This window comes from Sorex araneus, chromosome 1 (genome assembly GCF_027595985.1).
Source record: "Sorex araneus isolate mSorAra2 chromosome 1, mSorAra2.pri, whole genome shotgun sequence".
Taxonomy (NCBI): Eukaryota; Metazoa; Chordata; class Mammalia; order Eulipotyphla; family Soricidae; genus Sorex; species Sorex araneus.
In genome coordinates this window covers 174000862-174019295 of record NC_073302.1, presented here as the reverse complement: position 1 = coordinate 174019295, position 18434 = coordinate 174000862, and positions in this window count along the sequence as shown.

Below are 18434 nucleotides of genomic sequence, written 5' to 3'. Positions count from 1 at the left end.
ACTAAAATACAGAAATCCAAACTTGTGCGGCTGCTAGTGTGGCCTCTTGACCTCATATCTCTTCATTCTCAGCAATGGAAAACAAATTATCAAATGCTTTCTTTTCAGCAGGTCGACTTTAGGGGAGAGAAACTCCAAATCAATAATAGTGAGTTTTTTGTTGAAATATTGAATGTAATCAAAGTAAAGTGAAAGTAAAGTAAAATTTACCAGTTACACATGCGGGGTGGGGGGCTGGAGAGGTGGGGGGGAAGGGGGAGGTATACTGTGATTCTTGGTGGTGGAATATGTGCACTGGTGAAGGGATGGGTGTTCGAGCATTGTTTTACTGAGACTTAAACCTGAAAGCTTTGTAACTTTCCACATGGTGATTCAATAAAAGAATAATTTTTTTTAATTTGTGGTTTATTTTTGTATAATCACTTTAAGTAATAAGGCTCATATATAATCATAAGTAGTCTAGGATGGGAGGGACTATTAGATTTTAAGTGGGTGGGATTAATTTAAAAATTAGCATGGTACTATGTATTAGATGTCTCTCTAAGTGAACATGTGCACTTGTGATTCCTTATCCACACCTAAGGATTTCAAATAAACTCAAAGAAACTGCAGGGAAGTCAACCTTTTTAGGACAGCTGGGATATTGATAACACTCTAAGCAGAAAAAAGCTCAAAGGTGATTGGAAAAATAATTTAAATTTAGGACCTTTGTCCTGGGTAAAAACTCTTGGGAGATAAGGAAAGCCCTTGTGAGAGCTATAGGGTGGATAGATAACATTTGAGAAATAGTTGTTAGATTGAAATTGACAAAGATGATGGTAAATACTCATCGAAATTAGAGGAAAATGATAAATAAGAACCCTTGCTTATCCCTGCAAATTGCCCTCCTCTTTCCCTTGCCCTTACCCTTCTTTCCCACCTCCCAACCCTTCCTCAATTTAATTCCTGTATTATCTTTACTGTATTTCTCTCTACTTATAATATTGTATTATTAAGTAGAGAAATACTGTTATAATAAATATTATAAAATATAATGTTTATTATAACATTATAATAACTAATATTATGATGTTATAATTAAAATTCAATTAATAAAGATTTAATGGCTAAATGCAAAAAAAAAATTTAAGGTAAAAGATAAAGGAAATTTTGTGATTTCTCCAAAGGAGAAGTTTTCAATAAAGAGAACTGATCTAAGTTCTAGATGCTCCAACTGAACGGATTCTATTTATTATTTCCGTGTCCATTTGGGGGGACAGACTCCAGGCTTGGGCACCAGCGTCATTCCTACTGACATTTGGCCCATTATGGGGAGTGATAGTTCATTCCTCAAGTCCAGCAGTGTGGTGCTGCTTGAGCCCACCAGTCCAAGGGCCACCAGGGTTACCTTGGTGGTTCTCAGGGCTTAGTGGTGACAGAAACCAAATAGAAGGCCTCAAAACCTGCCAGATCTGACCTCTTCAAGGTTGGATGGAACTGAAAGGATTTCAGGATGTCCTCAAGCCCTGGGATGCATCTTATCACAAGAGGAAATAGTCCTACCAAGGAACAAGAGCTTAGTACATTTAAGTCACTTCCTTCCAAATACGTGATTTGGTGCTAGAGTAATGGAAAAACACCAGTGGCTCACCCTCACTTTGCATTTACACTTGTCATTTCATTTGGTATACTCATTTTGTATTTTTAATCTGAGGGGTTTGGGAACATTACCTGCAGTGCTCAAGAGTTACTTCTGACTCTGTTCAAAGATGACTCCTAAGTGTACTCAGGGACATATTCAGATCAAATCAAAACAATGCAAAGCAATTGACAACACCTGCACTTTCTCTCCCGCCCCTACATTCATTTTTTAAATGTACCACAACTGTCCCTATTACTATATTTAATTCTTCTGAAAACTTCACTTCAAAAAAAAAGAAACCCATGGGTAAGAAAAGTTAAGAAACTTTTGTTCCATCAATGACATCTGAACTGAAGATTTTGTTTGTCTATAGAACTGAACTCTCACATGAGGTTGGAGAGATCCTGTGGAAGGAAGGAAGCTGTGGTAGGTATTATGTTGGATGATGTATGTAGGAATGCATTCATGAAAAGTATGATTAGAGTTGTAAATCCCAGTGCCTCAGCAAAAATTGTTTAAAATTGCTTAATATTAAATTTATTAGAGAGCAAGGAAGGGAGGAAGGGAGGAAGGGAGGAAGGAAGGAAGGAAGGAAGGAAGGAAGGAAGGAAGGAAGGAAGGAAGGAAGGAAGGAAGGAAGGAAGGAAGGAAGGAAGGAAGGAAGGAAGGAAGGAAAAAGGAAGGAAGGAAGGAGGGAGGGGAGGGAGGGAGGGAGGGAGGGAGGGAGGGAGGGAGGGAGGAGGGAGGGAGGGAGGGAGGAAAGAGAGAGATCTTTGTTCCACATCATTATAGTAGACAGAATGTTTTCCCTCACTTCCCCAAGATGACCAAGTTCTAATTTTTTTACCCTGTCATTATGTCAACTTACATAGTAAAGGAGCTCTGAAGATATGGTTAAATTAAGAACATTGAGAAGGGGAGCTTATCATAGATTATCTGGTAGCTTCAATATTATCAGGAATCTTAATAACAGGGAGTAGAAGGGTCAGATACAGATAGGGAGATGTGATAAAACAATATGAAGTCAGAGTAATTTGAAGATTCTATGCTGCTGGCATTAAGAATGAAGGATGGAGTTATGAGTCAAAAAATAAAGGTGACCTTAGAATCTGAAAAATCTAGGAAATAAATTCTACCCTGGAGCCTTCAAAAGAAATTTAGCCCCATTGACCCATTTAACATTTGACTCCAAAACTATGAGAATAAATTTTCTGTTTAATGGCACTAAGCTTGTGGTGATACACTTCAGCAGAAATAAGAAAATAATATTTCATGAATGTTTTGAGGACATATCATGTGGTGCTGGGATGTACAGTTGTAACAAGACTAAGTGCTTCCATGTATTAGTAATTGCAGCTTGCTTTCTCCACAGGGGAAGCTGGGAAATGCAGCTCAGCCCCCTGGCCCTGTCAGCCAGTGTTAGTGTATCTGGCAGCCCCTGCCATGCCAACATCAAGAATAATCGCTGCTCTTGTCGCTTCTTATTCTAATAATGTGATCTAAGAAATCTTATTTCCAGCTGGCTGATGATAAATTAACACAAACATTTTTCTCACTTGTAAGGAGCTTAGAAGATCTCTTTCCTTCTGAAAGCAATTGTGGTGTTTTCTTGAGGAAAAAAATATAGTTTCTTCCAGGTACATTTTGAGGCCTCAGTATTTTTTGTTTGTTGGTGTTTTTTTTTCCAGTTTGGGGGCCACACTCGACTGGGCTCAGGGTTTACTCCTAGCTATGAACTCAGGGCTTACTCCTAGGTCTGTGCTCAGGAATCACTCCTGGTAGAATTGTGAGATCACAGTGGGTGTGAGAGATCAAACTCAGGTCAGCTGCATGCTGGGCAAATGCCCTGCTTACTGGACTATCACTCTAGCCCCATTGAGGCCTTCGGTTTCTGAGGCTGTCCCTGAATAAAGGTGAATGTTGAAACAACCAGATTTCATAGCTTTTATTTCTTGTGTCTGGGTGATGCCTGAACATGTTTTCACACTACAGGTATACCAAGAATTTTCATCGAGAAATAACCCCAGATACAAAATTATGAAAGATAATGCAGTAAAGACAAGACTCTTCATCTAGTTTAAAATGATATATCCACCCAGTCTTCATTGCTGCATTAATTGCAATAGCCAAGACTCAAAGACAACTTAAGTACCCACTGATGAATGATTGGTTGAGAAATGTTATTTATATAGACCATGAACTACTACTCTAATGTTTAAAAGGATTAAATCCTGTCTACATTAATATTGATGTAACTTGAGAGGAAATCATATCAGAAAGACAAATAAGGCATCATTTTACCCTTGTGTTGAATGTAAAGAAACAAAGTAAACCAACAATCAAAATAAAAATAAACCCTACTTTTAGGGGTTTAACCATCCTTAACAACAATCCTTAACAATAGCCTTAACAACATCCATAACAACAATCAGGGGGAAAGGAGTGGGAAGAAATGAGGAATGGGCTGGCTAAAGGGGGTTAATTGAATAATGTGAATAGTATGGTGCTGGTGGTAGACAAAGTGTAGTACACACAATAAACAAGTATGAATTATACTCCTGAAACTTCTAAAGTACTGGAAAACAATAGTTCAACAAGAATAAAAAAATCATAGCAGAGGCTTGCTTTTGACTTCTTCACTTTCCAACTGTCTTCGATTTTCTGTCAGACTCTGAATTAAAACATAAGATGGTTTTAGAAAACTAATGAATCCCACAATAATAAAATAATTGAAATGGTATTTATTTGTATTTTGTGTGTACAGTAAAGTTACCTCTATGTCCTCTCATTATACAATTGATACTGGTTTAATTACTTTTTTCAAGTTATGTTGAAAATAGTCAATGTAGCCCCACGTAATCAGACATGCTCCAGAACTTTATTTGGGGTTCTCCCCAACGGGACTAGTGGGTACCCAAACTCAACCTAATATGGGGCTGAGAGTTTGGTGCTCTAATCTTCATATGCTGGATACCATCAGGGGCGTACCTGGTGGTATTTGGGAGCCTTGGAAATTCATCCTAGTGCCTCAAACAAGCAAATCATGTGCTCCACCCCTTTGATCAATCTCAGACCAGTTACAGATTACTTCACTAAAATTGGCACTTAATGGTTTGTAGTTTAAGAAATGCCTTTTAAGTGACAGCTCAGGGACCAACTTCACTTAATGGAAGAGAGCATATTATACTAGCTTCCTTGAGAGATTTATAATGCATCATTGAACCAGATAATTTTATTGCTGGGAAGAACATCCAAAAAATTATCTAACCCAGCCCTATCATTTTGCAGTTGAGGGAAATACAGCTTAAAAGAGGAAATCAATTTGCCTAAAGTTACACAAGTGGGACAGACAAGCCCATATAACAGTGAAAATTATATTATCACTATAATTTTATTTGTAGATGTTCTTGCGACACATATTGCTTTGAGTACAATTTTTATGAGACTTGGAGAAAATAAACTTAAAGTGTTCATAATCTGTGTAGCTAGTTTAACTTTTGAAGAAATAAATACAAAACTACTATTCTAATGACCTCAACTTCCCCCCCCCCCAATTTTTCATTATTCAGAATAGAACTGATGAGGGCTTTAAAAACACATGAGGCCTCCACTTGTTAGCTGTAGCCTATAATTCCTATATTCAATCAAAAACAATGACTGGAACCCTGAGTAGGCCTAACACTCACTCTGATGTACACATCAGAGCTATCCTAACTCCAGAACCTCTTGGACTTCCCAACTCTTAAGTGACTTCGTGCAGTGAGTCCTAGTGGATTACTCTGAATAGTTGATAGGCATGAAACACAGCCCTCAGCACAGTGATGACCAAGATGCTGGTACACATAAGGGAGGATCGCCACAGTTCACAGGTGACACAAAGTGACTAATACTCTCAAGTCATTATTACTCTGGTTCAGATCCAGGTCCAAAGGCCCAGCACAGTAACAGCTGATTCCATGAGAGCCTCCAGGACATCTGACTTTCAGGCAGGTTGGTGTAACCCAACAACACCTACAGTCTTCTCTGTGCCAAATCCTTCCGCCTGTCATCTCTCTGATGGAGCAGACGAGCTGGAGCAGCAGGGCTCACCAACAGCTGCGTCAGGAAGGGGAGAGGCTGGCAACACGAAAGGCCTGGCTTAGGCCACAGCGTGGTTGCTACTCACCCAACTTCAAGACGTGGAAAACAGCTGTGGGACTTGCAGCTTCAGCCGTGCCAAGTAAAGCAGTCATATTCGCAGTCTGTTCTTCCATGAACAAAGCAGAAGACTGAAATGGGGGAGGGTTTCTTTGTGGATCTTTTGGTGACATTTACATGTGGAGGCTTTGAGAAAGAGGCGTAAGTTAAGTGTTGTATGTTTTACATGTCTTTTTGCCAGTTTTCAGTTCAAGGATGTGAAAATTTGAGTTGGCTTTTACATTTACTGTTGCACTAAATCCCAGGCCATCTGGGACAGAGTATTCTTATTTCGTTACATCCCAGCAAAAAGTTAGTTGAATGCCTTTTTCTTTCTCCAGAACAAAGATTTGTTTGTAAATTCATTCCTTAATTTAATTTTTCAACAACTCATTATTTCTATAAACCAGCACTTGTTAAGTGTTTACTAATTATAACTCTCCTTCATAAAGCTTAACATTTTAATGGGACACATACAATCAAACACACCATAACATGTAAGGCGTGGGAAGTAAAGTGTTGAATAGCTAAAATTCAATCGCATCTACTTCTCACTTAGAAAATGGAATATCTACTTAAGAAGCTAGCATATTGATCAGTTGTGATGATATATTTAAAATGAAGTTTCTTTAATTTATTTATTTCTTGTTTTTATTTTAATGTAGACAAAGTTACAACTCTTGTTACAATTCTAGAGTTGAAAAAGCTCCAATATTAAAACCAATAAGTATTAAACATCAATTGTTATGTGAAAATTGTTATATTTTATCATGGGGTTGTTAAGTCCTTGTCTAAGAATTTGCTAAGTTGTTTGTTGTTTGTTGTTAGTTGAACCTTTGTATTATTGTTTTTGTTTGTTGGGTTTAGTTGGCTTCATGTTACTTTCCCTTATAATTTCCTGTGTTCCTACTGGAATATTAAGGAATTAGGAGGTGTGCAGAGATTTCAAGATCTATGGTCTGGGCCAGTGAGTTGATATAGCAGTGGCTATTGGAGGTGGGCATGGGTGCCAGACTTCAAGAAAACACCAGAGTTCTCAACCTGAGAACTGGGTACCTGAAATTATTTGCAATTTGTCATCTCTGCAGAGAATATCCATGAAGCAGTGAAGTTGAGCCCTTGGCATGGCTGCAGGGGTGGGGAGTGGTGCGGTTGCCAGGGTTTTGGCAGAGTGGCTATTTGGCCCAGCTTCCTCCCAAGGGCACCCCAGAGTTTTTAGCCACAGAAACAGTGTTTCCATGAATTTTAACTGCTTGACTAGCATCTCCTCAGAGATTTAATCATGGATCAGTAGAGCAGTGCCAATGAGTTAACCAACATGGAGGAGACTGCAGGAGTTGACTAAAATGACTTTTTTTTTAATATTTTTTTTTGCTTTTTGGGTCACACCCAGCGATGCTCAGGGGTTACTCCTGGCTTTGCACTCAGGAATTACTCCTGGTGCTGTAAAATGACTTTTTAATGTAATGCCTCTGAATCATGTTTCCTAGTTAAACTTCCTATTGAAATTATCTAAGTACTATGAAAATGACTTGTAAGAACACCCTTCTTAGTTTGAGAGGACAGAAAAGAACTTCAGAAGATATTAGAGGTTAGCCTGGCACCACCACTACTTACCCCAAGAACCCTCTGTATGGTTGCCCATGAATTCCCTGTGGAAGCCTGGCCACTTTGCTCAGAATAGACTACATGGATACAGTCAGGATCTGGCAAAGCCACCTCAGATCTCAGCTCAGTCGAAGTCTGTGAAGCACCTCTTCTCACTGGCTTTCTGCCTTTCGCTCTCTTCTTCTCACGGTTGTAATATTCCTGTGACTTTTGTGATCAAACTTTCTCTTCCATGACAGACAGTGTATTCCACACTAAGGAATACAGTCAGGTTGTTTTGTTCAGTATTATAAATTGTAATTCAGAGCCAATCAAGAGTACTGCCCAATGATAATCTGAATGGTTACTGCATCCTTACTTGAATTTAACCCTTTCTAAGAATTGCTAATTTCATTTATTTTTTACAACAGTAAATATTATTTTTTTGTAGTTGCGGTTCTGATAGAGTCTACCACCAGGCTACATATATATCTCTTCTCCCCAGTTATTTATTTTTTTTGGTGGAGGTGGTTTGTTGTTGTTGTTTTAAGATTGCTTTATTTGCCCTACGTCTAAAGTGTGTTATGCAAACATTCTCTTTCAATCAATAAGTTATATCTTCTTTTTCTGTAATCCTTCATTTTTTTAACTGTTTAATTTTTTATTGAATCACCATAAAAAAGTTACAAAGTTTTCAGGTTTATGTCTCACTCATACAATGATCAAACCCCCATCTCTTCACCAGTACAAATGTTCTACCACCAAGAACCTCAATATACCTCACACCTACCCCCCACCTGTGTGGCTAATGATAGTCACTTTACTCTCTCTCTCTGAGGTTGCGTGGCCGCAATAGCAGCTGCGCGGTTTTGGATTTCTGGTATTTTAGTAATTAAGTCCAGAGAAATTTCTGCCAGAAGTTCGTACCTCCAGTTACTGGGTTCTATAAGATGGCGGTCGCCACACGGCCACCGCTGCTGCTGCCACCAGCGTGGAAAGGAAAAGCCAAAAGAGAAAAACCTTTCCCCTTCTGGGGCAGCATGGGGTTGCAGCTCAATTCACAGTCTAGAGGCATTTCTGTAAGAAGCCGCTGGGGGGCTGGACCGACCCAGGTTCGATCCCCAGCATCCCATATGTTCCCCTGAGGAGTAACTCCTGAGTGCAAAGCCAGGAGTAACCCCTGTGCATGGCCGGGTGAGACCCAAAAAGCAAAAAAAGAGGAAAAAAAAAAAGAAGCCGCTGGGTACTGAAATTAGTTAGTAGGCCTCTGGGATCATGGTCTTTTAGAAGCAGAGGAGCTGTTCGTGTGCGGCCACTCTGGTTCTCATCTGGGCGGAGAGCCAAGTTATCTCTTTTTTACCTCATTTCCTTTGAATGTAGGATTTTTGGGTTTGAAATAGTTCCATTTGTTTATTTCTGGTTTTATTTCTTTGCCAATAATGTTGTATCGTTGAGGACTCCTCTATAGTCAAGATCTTGGAGAGTCTTTCCTGTTTTCCTCTTCTTCAATTCATTTTTAATAGAACTTGAATTGATCTTGAAATGTTGTAAGACATGGGATTTACATTTATTTTTTGTAAATGTGGCTAACAAGTTTTCCCAGCACCATTGTTTGTAGAGACTCTTCTTGTTTCACTTAAAACTCTTGTCATAAAATAACTGTCCTACATCTGAGGGTTTATCTCTGTATTCTCAATTCTATTCCACTGATTTCAGAGTCTTCATTTGTTCTGACATCATGCAGTTTTCATTACAATAGCTTTGTAGTAAAGAGTAAAGTTTCCAAAGGAATTCAGATTGGTAAAGATTAAAGACAAATTATCATTAATTTCAGCTGACGTGATATTGTACATGGACAACCCAAAAAATCATTACTAGATCTTAAAATAAGCTAAAAATTAAAATGAACATATGGAAACAATGAAGTTATACAGTAAAATAGCAGACAGCATAATCATTGCACAGAAATCTGTTGCATTTTGTATATAAACAATTTGGAAGAGAAAGAACTTTTTTTAAAAAATCCCAGTTTTGACCATGTCAGAAAATCTCCAATGGTGTATAACACTGGTTTGTCTATTCTCCCTCACCACAAAGAGTTTTGGTTTATTGAGTAACACCCATCACAATGCTCCCGAAACACTTATATTTCCTTGTTATTCGTCTTTAACTTCTCTTTTGTGCTCTGCTTCCCTTATCTGCTAACCACTCATTTCACCTAATCATAATTTGTGACTTGTAAAGTCAGATTCTTCAGAGATCTTTGGATTTTGTATTTCTGAGTGAAATATTGCTTTTCTCTTTCCTCTATGTCCTTTGTAGTTTCCTTTAGAGCAACGTCCTTTTTTGTATAGACACAGGAAGACAGTTAGTGCTATGCTTTGTAACTTGGGAGTTAATTGACTCTGAATAATATTTACTCCTGGGCATCTATCATATTTACTCGACTTAAGTCTCAGTTACACTTAGTTACTAGAACCTCAAAAGGAGGGTCCCAATAAAGGGACTTAGATGGACCCAGGGCAAGCTATGAACTACCATAGCATTGAAAGGGGACAGGCCAAGCAACATAAGACTTATAATAAGTGAAGAGCACAGTCATGAACATACAGTCATGACCCAAAAAGAAGTGACTGGACAAGGACCTTGCTAGGGTTAGGAAGGACAAATCTGTTCTGAGGACTGTAGTCTGGGATATATAGCAAGATGTCCCTAGGAGAACCACCCTATAAGCTTAATATATCTCTTACTGTATCTATACAAAATGGCTAGAAAGATTAAGAGGTAAATTGAAGATGACTGTTTAACTGGATATAGACTAAGGAAAGATGAAATTCCACCCTTGACTGGATCAAAGATGACATCTTTGTCTTAGAAGAAACTTCTCCATAAGGAAGGGCCTTACATATATTGATTGTGGTATCTCACCTATGTGTAATTGCTACTCCCAACTTTGGAGGCTTGGCTCTGGGAGATGGGAATGGGGACAGAGTGAGACTGGGATGGGGCAGAGTGAAAATGGATGGGCAGAGAGAAACAGAATGGAAAGGGTGAAACTGTATGGGTTGTGAGACTAGGAGAAGAGACAGTGTGAATCTGGAATAGAGACAGGGACAGATTGGAATCAACAGTGATTGATCACCAACCAGCCTGACTGAATTTCCTCTTTTTTTCATACATTGCCAATGGTCATCGAGGGTGAGGAAGCACCTGACTCCCAAAGGCACGCAGCGGGTGCCACACTTTTTAAATACACACTCCAATATCTAGGAATCAGTTTAGCAAAAAAGGGTAAAGATATATTTAGTGAAAATTAAAAACTACTTCCAAAATAAAACAAAACACAAAGGGCTCCACTCTTTACTTCCATTGCAGGTAACTTTAGGGTAGCACCTGGGCCCTTTCCTCGCACCTACTTGGTCCCAGCATATGCCTCACCCATGCCCAACTCCTGCTTTTGCTGCATGTATCCCCAGGGGCTGTTCCTGGCCCCACCCACCTCACTACTCACATCCAGCTCACACCCCATCTATGGTCCACTCATCACTCCTCATATCTCACACATATCCTCCCCTAGTACACACAGAGCCACCATGTTCTTGTGCAGATGATCTCCAAGACTCCAAATGGCTAGTGCTTGAATATGAGCTCCTTCTTCCTGGTAAGGCCGAGAAATCCTCCCAGTGCAGCAGTAGCTGTCAAAATTGTGATCATAAGTATTAACCTGACATTGAAACAGGAACACTGGATCACAGCCCAGATCCCTTGGAAATTGGAGCTCCACTCAGCACTCAGAGAGCAAGAGGAATTAATTTTCTTAAGAAATAATTGAGTTTCCCTCCTCGCCCCGAGCAGAGCCCCAGCAGCTGAAGACCTCCAGAACCCAGCCACAGCCATGCTCAAGGCCCCACTCCACATGTTCGGATGAGCCTCATGCATGAAGGAACAGGCAGAAGAACACAGGTATGTGGGACCCAGGGCTGAGATCTCCAAGTCTGCTCAGATCAGGACTGAGCCTCCTCCACCCAGACCCTCCATTTTCTAGTAGCTTGGCAGACACACCCACAAACTGCCCCTGGCACTGTGTAATCCCATCAATGGCCAAGATCCAGAGACTGTAAAACAATGCTCCAGGAAGACCTCTTATTGCCTAGTTCTTGCTCCAGGAGAATTTGACAAAGTACCGAGAGCATCCTGCTTGCACAGCAGAGTCTGGCAAGCTCCTCCGTGGCATATTCAATATGCCAAATGTAGTAACATTCCCCTTACCCTAAAGAGCCTCCAATGCGGCACTGCTGGGAAGAATAAGCAAAGAGAGGCTGCTAAAAATCTCAGGGCTATACGAATGGAGATGTTACTGACACACAATCAAGAAAATTGATGATCAATGGGATGATAGTGATAGTGATCACGTCTCACTTGTATCACTTGTCATCCTGTTGATCTTTGATTTGCTCAAGCAAACACCAGTAACGTCTCCATTCGTCCATGTCACGTGCTAGTGTAGCCCAATGGTATCTGCTCACTCCAGGAACAGGAAGAGCCTCAAACCAATCATTCAGAGTTTTGACGAAGAAGTCTAACCATCTTGTAGGTGGGCAACCATGCGGTCTTTTGATGTCCCGTTGAATCCAGTCGGTAACACCTCTAGTCCAGCGGTTGTCTCTGAATCGCTATACGTGTCTAGCCCATCTGAATTTTGATGTCTTGACAAATGAGACAGCATCCCTGATTCTTGATCGTTGAAGGTCAAGAAGGTCAGAACCCCAGATTCCTTCTCTCACTTGAGTGAAATGTGATATTCCAAGCATAGCTTTTTCGATTCCTTTTTGGGATACTCAAATAGTGTTCTCATCCTGTTTTCATAGGGCCCAGGTCTCTGAGGTGTATGTTAGTGCAGGAAGAACAGTGGAGTCGAAAAGATGTGCCTGGAGCTGGAGGTTCTTTTCCTCTAACAACTTCCTCAATGCAGTTGAAGGCGTTCCATGCTGCTCTCTTCCTCCTGTGCAGTTCTGGCGCCAAGTTCTCGAACCAGGCACATGGGCTGCATTCGAAGATGTTTGTTCTGTTGAGAGCAAATGGAAGGTCAGGAACTATTTTGTTTTTTATGAACATTTTCTTGGTGAGATTCAGCTGAAGTCCGAACTTTCCACACTCGCGGTTGAAGTCAGCCAGCATTTGTACCACTTGGCTAACGTTTGATGTTATTAGAACGATGTCATCGGCGAAGCAGAGGTGGTGTATTTGCCGACCGTCTATCTTCACTCCCATTCCTTCACATTCCAGTCATCACATGACGTTCTCAAGGGTGGCACTGAAGAGTTTTGGTGAAATGGTATCACCCTGCAGAAACCCTCTCTTTACAACAATGATCACATCCTTATAGAATGGTGAGATCCTGGTGGTGTATCCATAATACAGCTCGTGGAGGATCTTGATGTACTGAGTTTGAACCCCTGATTGGCTAGGGCTTCGATGACTGCTTCAGAATCAAAGGCCTTCTTTAAATCGATGAATGTTAGATAGAGTGGCATCTTGACCTCTGGCAAAACTTCAATGAGGTTGGTCACCAAGTGGATATGGTCAATCGTGCCGGATCCTTTTTGGAACCTGTCTTGCTCACATGGTTGTCCTTCATCTAGTGTTCTGCCTATTCTATTCAGGATGACTTGAGTGAACAACTTGTAGATGATGGACAACAGGTAGATTGGGCGATAGTTACCAATGTCATGGATGTCTCCCTTCTTGTACAACAGAACGGTCCCGCTGGTTTTCCATTGGGACAGAACCTTACATTCAGACAGGTAGCATGTGAAGAGCCGAGCCAGTATATTGACAAGTACTGGTGGCAGATCCTTTAGGTGTTTGGGTCTGAGCTTGTCTGGACCGGATTCTGTACAAGTTTTTACCAACGAAATCACGTGTCAGATTTCAGAAGGAAGGATGTTGGGAATGACATATCCATCCTACAGAACTTGGTATGTGGGCAGGTGGATGTGGCTGTCAAAGAAGTCTGAGTAGAAGTTGTGAATAATCCTCTCCATTGCCCGTCTGGAAGATGTGATAGTTCCATCAGGACATCGGAGGGCAGTCATCTTGGTCTTGTAGTTGATGAAGGACAGGCGACCATTGCGAATACTTTTCCGGCTTCTGCCACATTGGCCAACACTGCTGCTCTTTTCCCTTTGATGTCTTCCTTTATTGCTTCTCTGAACAGCTTTGTGAGCTTGGACATTAGCTTGTGATTGTCTGAGGCTCGTGCCAAACCACGTTGTTGAATGAGTTTGAGAGTTTCCGAGGACAGGCATCTGCTTGTGGCCTTTCCATTCTCAGCATTTCTCACATAGTCATGGAGGTACTGAACCAGTTGATTGTATTCGATGTTGTTAACAATGACATCTTCCCATGTTGTCTCAATAGTGCCAAAGCGCTCCCAGTTGGTGGTCATTCTGGGAGTTCTCTTCTTAAACTTAAACTTTGCAGTCTTTTCTCCCTACTCTGTGAAGTAGAATTTTGCATGAAGAAAACAGTGGTCCAATCCCATTTGGAATTTTGGGACAAAACTGTCAATTGAATATTATGTGGTCAATTTCATTGTGGAACTGTCCACTGGGAGACTCCCATATCTAACGTTTAGATTCGGCCTTCTAGAACTGTGAGTTACCATGGATGGTCTAGGTTGACATGGTGAACTCAGACAGTCTCTCACCCTGTTCGTTCCATTCTAGGCCATGGGTCCAAATGTGGAGTTCTTCAGGCAACCTTCTCAATCCTATCTTGGCATTAAAATCACTGACAATGATCTTGTAGAATGTGTGGTCTTCTTTATAGAACTTCTCCAGCTCCATGTACATCTTCTCAATTCATCATAGTTGAATGTTAGTGCATAGATGATGAAGATAGAAAATGCCAGTAGTGAGCCACATCGATTCAAGCATAATCATCCAATTTTGGTTGTTAAGCATTCGAATGAATCAATGTTCATGGCCCAGTTCATGTTGACAAGCACACCGATGCCACCGATGCCTCTGTTGTCGTATGTTCTGAGGAACAGTTCTTCTCCAGTGTTGAAAATGGTGTGATGTGATCGATGCCTTCTTGTTTCAGTCAGACCAATGATGTCATACTTGATCTTCTGTGCTTGCAACATCAGGTCCTTGATGGATGCTTCCGATGGTAGTGTACATGCATTGAAAGTACAGAGTCATTTTAGTCCTTCATTATGGCAGCGTAGTTCATCCGTGATATTTTATCAGCCTCTCTTTGCTCATCCTTCTTAACGCTGCCATATTGGTGGCTCTTTCGGTGTCAGACGAATTAGGCCCATTGTTGCTACTGTTTTTGGTATATCGAATATTCCACTGGTAGCTTGCCAGGCTCTTCCCTGCGGGCGGGGTACTCTCGGTAGCTTTTTGGGCTCTCCGAGAGGGATGGAGGTTTTTTAGGGCGGCCTCTAATAGCCCTTACAGGTGTTCCTGTGGTTCATGCCATATATGAACCCCATCAAATATGGTGCGGAAATTATAGAAAATGGTTAGAAGTGTCCTATAGTGTATCCGGAAAGAGGCTTGGAGCGTGATGGTTGGCTGTGTAGTGGAGGTAGTGGAGGTTGTCCGATGAGGTGTTTATCTGGCACTGGTAGGTTGTGTTTTGTGGGTTTGATCCCTGGGGCACTGGGGATTGGAGGAGGCAGACAGAGGATCTTGTTTCTGGGTCTCATTGAGCCTGGAGTCCAAGGTCTCAAAGTTCTGCACTAGCTGGTTTTGTGGGGCTTCACTCATGCGCGAGGTTCAGCCTGAGTGTCCGGAAAGCAATCTGGAGCATGGCAGTGGCTAGGTAGTGGAGGTAGTGATAGTGATAGTGAAGAAATAACTAACTTCATTGACAGAGAAAGAGGTCCTCAGGTATATCAAAACTTCGGTACTGCTTGGAGAGGACTTAAGAGTAACAGTACTTTCAGCATTAAATGAAATTAGGAAAGAAGTTAAATAAATAAAATTAAAAATCTGGCCACAAAGACAGCACAGTGAGTAGGACACCTGCCTGGCACACAGACAACACAGACAGCCAACCCCAGCATTGCACATTGTTCCCAAGCTTCAACAGAAATAATCTCCAGAGAACCGGAAGCTGAAAACCTCCACACTCTACAATCTTTTGCCATGCTCTCAGCAGGACCTTGTTGTTTGTATGAGCCTTACCCAGAAATTAATTTGTTGAAAAACTCAGGTATATGGTTTTGTGACTGAAGTCTCCAGTTTTGATGGTATCAGGGATAGGCTACCTTCTTCCATCTCCCTGTGCTCTGAAAGCCTGACAGTCATGCATACAAACCTCCTCAGGTGCCACGTTAGTTCTTTCACTGACCTTGATCCAGAGACCAGGAAAAATAAATCTTGAAATAAATCAACAATTGGTAACATTTCTCCCAGATCCTGTACAAGGCTGAGTTGTCCAGGGCAACTGGGCATGTGGGTGGGTGAGCTCCCACACCCGCCCAAAGAGAGTCCTAGCAGCCAAAAAACTTCCACACTCCATAATTGCTGCCATGCTCCCAGCCAGACTCCACTGCTTAGATGAACTTCATCCAGAAATTAATCTATTGAAAAATTCAGGTATGCTAGTTTGTGACTGAAATTTCCAGCTCTACTTGCATTGGGGATGGACTACCTCTCCCATCTCCCTGTACTTCCAGAAGTCTGGCAGTAACTTAAGCACCCCAAAGCCACCAATCAGTTAAGAATTTAACTCCAGCTGTATCACCCCGTTAGAAATTTGGGACACCCTGGAATGCATGGCCAAGATTTTAATTACGTGACATCTCAAATTCTGTAACACTGATAAACCAGGGGTAGCACACCAGATTAGATGAGATGTAATATAGAAGGCAACCAATCTTGATTAACAAATTATAAACACCTAAGGCTTAACCTGTAACAACATTTTAGTAATCTCTTATACAAGGGATTAATGGCTCCATGGTGAGATTAATCCCTAATCTCCATTAAAGATTATTATAACAATCTTTAATAACATTCTTCTAAGGAAACATTCTTTGATCATTCTTTTAGCAAGTTATTTATAACAAGAAATGTAATATAAATTATTGAGGGTTTGCTAGGAGGTCAACCACCTCAAAGGGTGGTTGAGAAAAATTGTAAATAATGTGCTGAATAGGTTTGATTCCTCTGCCCCTCTCAGAGAGCCCAACAATCTACCGAGAGTATCTTGCCTGCACGACAGAACCTGGCAAGCTACCCATGGTGTATTCGATATGCCAAAAGCAGTAACAACAAGTCTCACAATGAAGATGTTACTGGTGCCCACTCAAGCAAATCAATGAACAACGAGATGACAGTGACAGTAGCAGAGGATTGCTGTTGAAATATTGAATGTCTGTCACTAAACTAATGGCTTTATATAAGGGGGATCTCTGGGTGCAGAGCCAGGAGTTAGCCCTGAACATAGCTGGATGTGTACCAAAGACAGATTTCAAACAAAATAAAATATTAAAAACCATAAGACAGACTCATAAAGGGAATAAAGGTAGAGAAATTCCAAATAAAATAGATCAGAGATGAAAGGGAAAAATAACGCAAGCAATTCAGAAATATAAATGATCCTAAGAAGTTACAATAAACAACCTTAATACCTAAAATCAAAAACAAAGAACCATAAAATTAACATCAGATACTTCAAATCTAGCTCTATAAGCAAGAAGAAAATGGAATGGTATACTCAATATACAGAGTGAAAGAGATGAGAAGAGAACCCTAATAAACCGAATCAGAGGAGACAAAAGAATCAAAGAGAGGATATCACAACAGGCATCACAGAAATTCAAAGGATCATCAGAGATGACTGAGAATCTTTATGCCACGAAACAAGAGAACCTAGAATAGGTAAATTCCTAGACTCCTATAACTCCCCCCACCCAAGACTGAACCAATATGATTTGGAAAACCTGAACAGAGTGATCACTATCGAGGAAATTGAAATAGTAATCAAGTCTTCCTCAAAACAAAAGCCCACTAGCAGAATGATTCACTAGTGAATTCTTTCAATCAATTGAAGAGGACCTGCTGCCAATCCTATTCAGGCTTTCCCAGGAAATTGAAGAAAAGAAACTCTCCCAATTTTTATGATGCAAACATCTTTATACCAAAGCAGATAAGACACCAAAAAACAAATAGAATTACAGATCAATATCCTTTATGAACATAGATGCAAAGATCTTCAACAAAATACTAGCACATAGAATCCAATAACTCATTAAAAATATTATACACCATGACCAAGTAGGATTAAAATCCTGGGGATGAAAGCATGGTTTAAAATATGCAAGTCTGGAGGTATGGTGCTGCCAACAAGTCAACTTGTACCTGCGGGGCGAGTGCATCAGCAGCCTTCAGGCTTCCTGATACCCCCAAATTGCCGCTGTGCCTTTGGCCAGACCCCAATAACCTGGGACCAAGTTTACCAAGAAATTAAATAGCCAAAGGCTTGGGACCAAGTTTACAAAGAAATTAAATGGCCAAAAGGTATGTGGGAGCCAAACCCACAGACCACTTCTGGATCAGCTATACAAGCTCATTTCTTGGTCTTATTTCAGAGACCCATATATAAATCTCAAAAGAGATCAAAAACCACAGTTAATCTCAGGCCCACTCATGGCTGAACAGAATGGGATAAATCAGAGTGGGGCGAGTTGGTCTGGTGCCCATCCCAAGGAAAACCCATAGCAGACACCTAAAAGAAATAGGTAAATTCCACAATCCAAAATTGCTTCCATGACCCCCAGCCTGACCCCACTGTCTCAGAACAGACCTCACCAAGATAAAATCTGCTGAAAATTCTGATATGCGGATTTTGTGACTGAAATCTCCAGGCTTTCTCAGAGTTGGGGTGGGCTACCTCCCCCGACTTCCCAATCCACATGGGAGCACTAGCAGTCACCCCATGAACCAACTTTAATGCCACTCTGTAATCTGCTGAAAATTTTGTAATGTGGATCTTAGCACACCAACAGTCCTTGCCCAGAGACATAGCA